The following is a 6,478-nucleotide window of genomic DNA, read 5'->3' as shown; positions in this document are numbered from 1 at the left end:
GGAGCTGTGCTCTCAGGTTAGGCACTGCTATGATCTGAATGAACAATAAAGAAATACTGCACTGAGTACTTCACTAGGCTATCTCAGGGCTTCACTGATAACCTTAATAAAAAAAAAGTCCTTCAAAAAACTGAGTGTTCCTGCCTACTGCCCAATTGCTTGCTTTTTGTGTAGCATCTTGAACATGAAAAAACATCAATTATGAACCCTGGGTTGTCAGCAAATAATGATTTATAGTATTTCATGCTTCCTGAATTATTGGTAATATATTTTTTCTTCCTGAAATCTCAGCAGTAGCTTCAGTACTTCACTGTGCCTAATTTTTGTCAAACTGAATTATAAACCAATATATATGCTGCTATAGATCTTACTCATTTTGATAGGTTTTCCTTAACTTTGCTGTTTTGTGTAGGTGCAGTTCATGTGTCTGAGACTAGGGACAAAGCCTCCTCCAGAATTAATTACACAGCACCTCTGAAATACACTCTATTTTATCCCCATAAGGATGGAGACCACTGTCAGGATTATTGACTCTGCAATATGATCTCAGCAAAATTGGGTATGTTTTCTAAGATCAGCTTTCCCTGTAGATGCTCCTCTACCTGGTCTAAGATGTCAACTTCCTAAAAAAAAAATTACTATACCCTTGGAAAAAAAAATCTACATCCTTCAGCAACAAAGCAGTCGTACCAATTCATACCTGCCCTTGCAGCTCCTTCTGTTCCAACCAGAATTTGGACTGGATTCTTCCAGGAGATACATATGGAAAACTCATTATCCAGAGTTTTGCATTTCACCCTTTCCTACAATCCTTTGTTTTTTGTCTTTATATCAGATGTTCTTTCAGAGAGCAGCTGCAACAAACCTCTCACAGCTAGGCCAGCTTTCAGTGTCCCGTGTAAATTGTCGGATCCCAGATTTGTACATTGGTGACTTCCAGACCTCACAGTGCATTATCTATCTCATGTTTAATTTCAGTAGTCTCCCTCCCCTTTCCCTTCTGCCCTCCCTCCACATGCTATAGGTTTATAGGAACAAGTTTTTGGCTCCAGGAGCAATGGCTGTCAAAGACAGTTTACTACCTTGTGATAAAAGTGTAGAATCGGAGCATAATTCAGGTTGGAAGGGAACTCAGGGGGAATCACCTACCCCAATGGCATACCAAGTATTTTTGGATTATGACCTCATCTTGGATGAAAAAAACCCTTGTTTATCTGTGAATCACTTCAGGAATCAGCAGGACCTAAGGTTCTGCCCTTTTACATTCTAATGAAGAATTGGGACCCTTATGTATACATTTTCTTAGAAGCAGTTACAGTCCTACAGGCTCAGTCCATTTGAAATATAAGGAACTTATCTGTATTTGAGTAGAAGGTTGAGAATTTATTTGTTAATAATTTTAAAGCATTTAAATTGTGCTGCGACATCTTTAAATTCCAAGCAGTTCATGTATTTATTTGGATTCATACACCAGTGATACTTAGATGGTATCAGACCATAAGTTATTTACATAAATTAAACATGGATGACGAAACCACAAGGAATGAGTCATATATTTTTCTATGAAGAGCAGCAGGAGGTAATTGTTTCGATAAGAAATTCAGAAACCAGCTCTGCATTAACACATAGAATTGTACTCAGAAATCAAATGAATTATTCCCACATTCAGCTAAAATCAAGTAACTCACAAACATAGATGGTGCTGGAAGGGCTGAGCAGAAGTTATTCATGCTGTAAAGGCTCACGTGCATTATTCTCTTTAAATTTGTCAAAGGAAAATCATTCTGCAAAATGTACTAATGGGAAGTTCTGTAAGTACTATTGACCATAAAGGGATCTTAAAAGAACCTTAACTTACTAATCGGCACCTTTATAGTGTTTCCCCATGTTCAAGGTAGTATAAAATTTGTGCCTGGTCCTAACAAGTAAAGGAATTAGCATACATAGGGAAACTGAAGTTTCTTGTTTGTCTGCTTGTTTACAAGGAAATAGAGCAACAGAGCTGAAATTATTTTTTCTAACACCCAAATCTCATACTTATTCATCTAAACCAACATGTTTCAACACGCCACTGAAAAAGATAAGAGTTATTGTTAGCTATTTCATCTCTGGGTAAAAATAAAGTGGGAAAAATCGCAGTATCTTTTCTTAAATTGCCAAAAAAGGGAAAAAAGTTAAAAGCAAGCCTAGAAACCGGGCCAGCTGATGCTTTATTTAGTGGTTCTTTTTCCATTAGCTCACCCTGCTTTTGTAAACTTTGGAGAGGAATGCCATGTTACAACAGTAACATTTGCTTTGCTTTTACAGTTACAGATGTGGGTAATGAAAAACAACTGTACTTTGTGAGCTTGAAATATAATTAACCGATGTTCTAAAAGGTAAATGGTTTCTTCTAATTATGTCTAAAAACCAGTTATGAGCCAAGCAAAGTGATTTATATAGAGTAGCTGTAGCAAATGTCTGAGTAAATATATAGAGGCTATCCCACTGTTTCCTTCTGTTATTTTAAAAGTATTAATCAAGAAGATCCTTTGGAATATTTTCAATAAGATTCGTTTTTTGAAAAAATGTAGCATTTCATTGAAGCCAAAGGCTTTGCTCTGGGATCCTGGCTCAAGAGGAGGGAAAGGCAGGTTCAAGTTTTCACTGCATTAGCTTCATATCAAAATCTGTCATCTCACATCATTCCAGGCTAGATCTGTGAACCTAGTTTTCCACATTCCCATGCAGTCCTCCCCAGCCATTTACAAACTGACTGCAGGACAAACGGAAAAAGCATACAAAATTTCCAAATTTGGATATTTTCAATGAAATTCAATTATTAGCTTTTGGTTTTCAATCAAGATATTTTTGCACAGTGAACAAAGCTACTGATCTTTTCCTTGGCTTTTAAAAAAGATTTTGTCAAGTTATAGATCCAAATGCTTTGATATGAAAGTGCCCTGAGGTGCTTCATACCTTCATTGCCTTCTCCAGGCTGGGTTTTCTAGCCAGACTAAATTTCACAAATTACACCAATTACTAAATTTAGTAAATTGTGCCTCAGCAGTTAAGCTGAGCCCTGAATAGAATTAGAATAGAATAGAATAGAATAGAATAGAATAGAATAGAATAGAATAGAATAGAATAGAATAGAATAGAATAGAATAGAATAGAATTAGAATAATTTCAGTTGGAAGGGACCTACAACAGCCATCCAGTCCAACTGCCTGACCACTTCAGGGCTGACCAAAAGTTAAAGCATGTTGTTAACAGCGTTGTCCAAATGCCTCATAAACACAGACAGTGCTGGGGCATCGACCACCTCTCTAGGAAGCATGTTCCAGTGTTTGACCATCCTATGGTGGGTCAACCCACCCAACCCAAAGAATCCCCACTTTGAGTTCCTCTGAGCATTCAGAATGGCATGTCCCCATCGAAATGTGCTTTGTTTGAGACACAGCTCACTGGGACAAAAGGGGCAGAGCATTCCACAGACAGAAGACATCCTTCCAGTAAAAATGAAAAGCTGTTCAGTTTTAAATTGAAGTTTTCCATAAACACAGTTTCAGTGGAAAATTTTTGGGCAAGTTCTAAACCACACCCAAAGTTTGCCAGGAAAAAGGGCAGAACAACGTTGTTTGTTGACCATATAAGCTCTTATCTTTGTTGAACTCTATACGGGTTGGGAACATCTACTGTAGACTCAACAAATGCAGAGTCTTAGGGTGGTGTTAGTTCAGCCGCTAGAATTGCATGATGTCATTTGCATAATCGCTCCTGTACCAGTAACTACTTGATACCTCTGCAGTTACGGTGGTAGTTTTGTTGAATGCATAAAAGAGGAATTACAGAATCTGCTTCTCCTCCCTTTTTGGTTCCCTGTCAATAGGGAAAGGGCCCATTATCTGGGGCAGGCACACAGGGATGTGCACTTCAACAAAGGGTTATGGTCTGTGTTCATTATATGCAAATTTGCTAGAGCATTAATCTGCTACGCATTAACATAATATCAATTGGTGCATCGCAGTAATTCTCATCTGATCCAAAACATTCCTCATGTAAGCAAAACAGTTTAGCTGCATCGAGAAATGATGAACTAATTCATTTTGGATCTAACAATATCAAAATCAGCAAATATGAACCAGAGTTGAATATGACCTGATTATATGTGCAAAAAACCACTGCCTTACAGGCAGTTTATTCATTTAAATAATCAAATTAAACAAGATAGTCCTAAATGCATCTTGCTTTACTTGATTACTTAAATAAGCAGCCATCTGGCATGAATGACACAGATGAAGCTCTTCCTTCAATTTTTCTTCTTTTCATTTTTCAACACCAGAACTGTTTTGCACCTTCTTATTTCATGTTACTTCTTTGCTAGAGTATCTTTACATAGATTGGGGGCAGCAGTTAATCAAAATTATAATACAAGTACAAGCTGAACTCACTATCTCTACAACTTGATACTAATCCTGAAGGGAGTACATTAGCATCCTATTTATACAATTATTTTAGGCACAGGAGAATCCATTTGTTGCTAGAGGAATACAGCTGAAATCTGTCAGGATTAGAAGGCAAGGCGACTATCAAAAAAAGGCTGAGTAAAAACCCTGGCAAGTTGAAATAATCCAGTTCTCTATTTGAGGTCAGAGTCCTAATTTCTGTAAAAGTATTTCTGTCTTTTTGAAACATTTTTTGCTATTCTTTAATAAACAGAAAATGCTTTTGGGGTTACAAAGCATTACTTAAGGTCTGATTCTGAAGGGTGGGGGGCATATGGAAGAGCTGCTTTGCACATAGGGACTGTCCTACTGACTTTGAAGGGATAAAAGGCTTGAGAAAACTTATGTATGCAGGAGAGCGCTTAAGAACTGGGACTGCTGATGGGCTCGTTGGTAAGTACCTGTGCATATCTTTGCTTAGAGCTTTAGATAATTATAGTTACAAGAATTGTACTACAGTAAAATTAGTAAAAGCAAATCATGTTTAATTGGGGTGGAATGTTTTTTACAATGACCTGATGTAGAGTCTCTCACTCAGAAATGCATCCTGTGCTCTGCAGTATCTTGAGAAGACCCTCAATTTTGATACTTATGTAATATATGTAGGAGTAGTATGACCAACAGTTGATTCCTCTCCCTTGAGGATGCAGGCCTGCGGAGCTTGACCTGGTTTTCAGCACACACATCAGTCCTGACAGTTGGATCTCTAAAACGTTCCCAATGTTCACTTTCACCACATGCCTTCAGATCCTGCCCTTTTTGCTGTGTGACTCTGGAAAGCCCACGTGTGTGGGTGTTGTTGTGGTATTCACACTATGCATGTCCTGGTGTTGTCAGCTGGATAATGTGCTCATCTGCCATCTGTATTTTGCTGTGCACCATCTGACTATTGCCATTCCCCTCCCTGACTGCTCCCATTTTGCAGGTGGAGGACTGCCCACGTAGAAAAGTTGTGGGCAGTATTGGCAGTAATGGCTATATTTGCATTTACGCTACAGGCGTGTGATGAAGGAGGAGAGTTGTTAAAATAATACTTTTTCATTTGTATCAATGTACAACATATGGTGAATTTGTAAAGAAAGGCAGAATTTGTAAGATGCTTAGTGTGGGCAACTGTGTACACTGGCAAGATGACTCAATGAAGAGTTAAGATTCCTGGATTATAGTATTTGCCTCCTTCTACCCTAAGACCTTTAAATGTAATTTCATTTCTTTATGCTGCCGTTTTCCCTCCCACCTGTTACCTTGTCAGGTTAACCAGCAGGCTCCCTGAGGAGTTTCCACTGCGTTTCAACTGATGTTCATACAGTGACGTTCATCATGGGGATATGGCTACTATGGCATAAAAAAGGACTGTACATCAACTGAGCCATAGTCCCTGACTGCACAGCTACTCCTAACCTGTGAGACACATGAGGAAAATCTTTTTAACATAAACTTCAATGAAAAAGGTTCAAGTTAATGTAGCTGATTGGTTTTGGCACACCAAGAGCTTACCACATCACCCCTGGATCACCTCACAGGAGAAGCTGGGCAGGTCAAGATAACTGTGGTGCATCTGAGTCCTCCTGTCCAGCCAGGCTCTCTAGGTGCTGCTGTCATACAAGCAGGTAGAAAAATGTCCTGATCAAGGAGAGCTGAAAGAAAGGAACTAAAGTAGTATTGCTACACAAATGCAGTTTCCTTCTCCTAGGTCAAAGTACACTTAACATCACAGAGTTATGTAGGAGTGGTTAGCTAGAAGAATGTCTCGTTCCTGCTGGTTTATCAGCTTCAGAAGATTTCTGTCATGTTTTGAATATATTTTTCCTTCTGCAGCAAAGATTCCAATGTGGAAGGGAAATAAAATGGCAGGTTTATCTCATTCCAAAGTTATTCTGACTTTGTCAGTTTGACTTCAATGTAAATGTAAGAATGAGGTATCCTTTCCATTATTAAGTTAGAATAACCTTCCCTCCTCCCCACCCTGCACATAACACACACTTCCTAGT

This window comes from Strix uralensis, chromosome 2, assembly GCF_047716275.1.
Source record: "Strix uralensis isolate ZFMK-TIS-50842 chromosome 2, bStrUra1, whole genome shotgun sequence".
NCBI lineage: Eukaryota > Metazoa > Chordata > Aves > Strigiformes > Strigidae > Strix > Strix uralensis.
The sequence above is the reverse complement of the archived record's forward strand: the minus strand, read 5'-3'. Positions refer to the sequence as shown.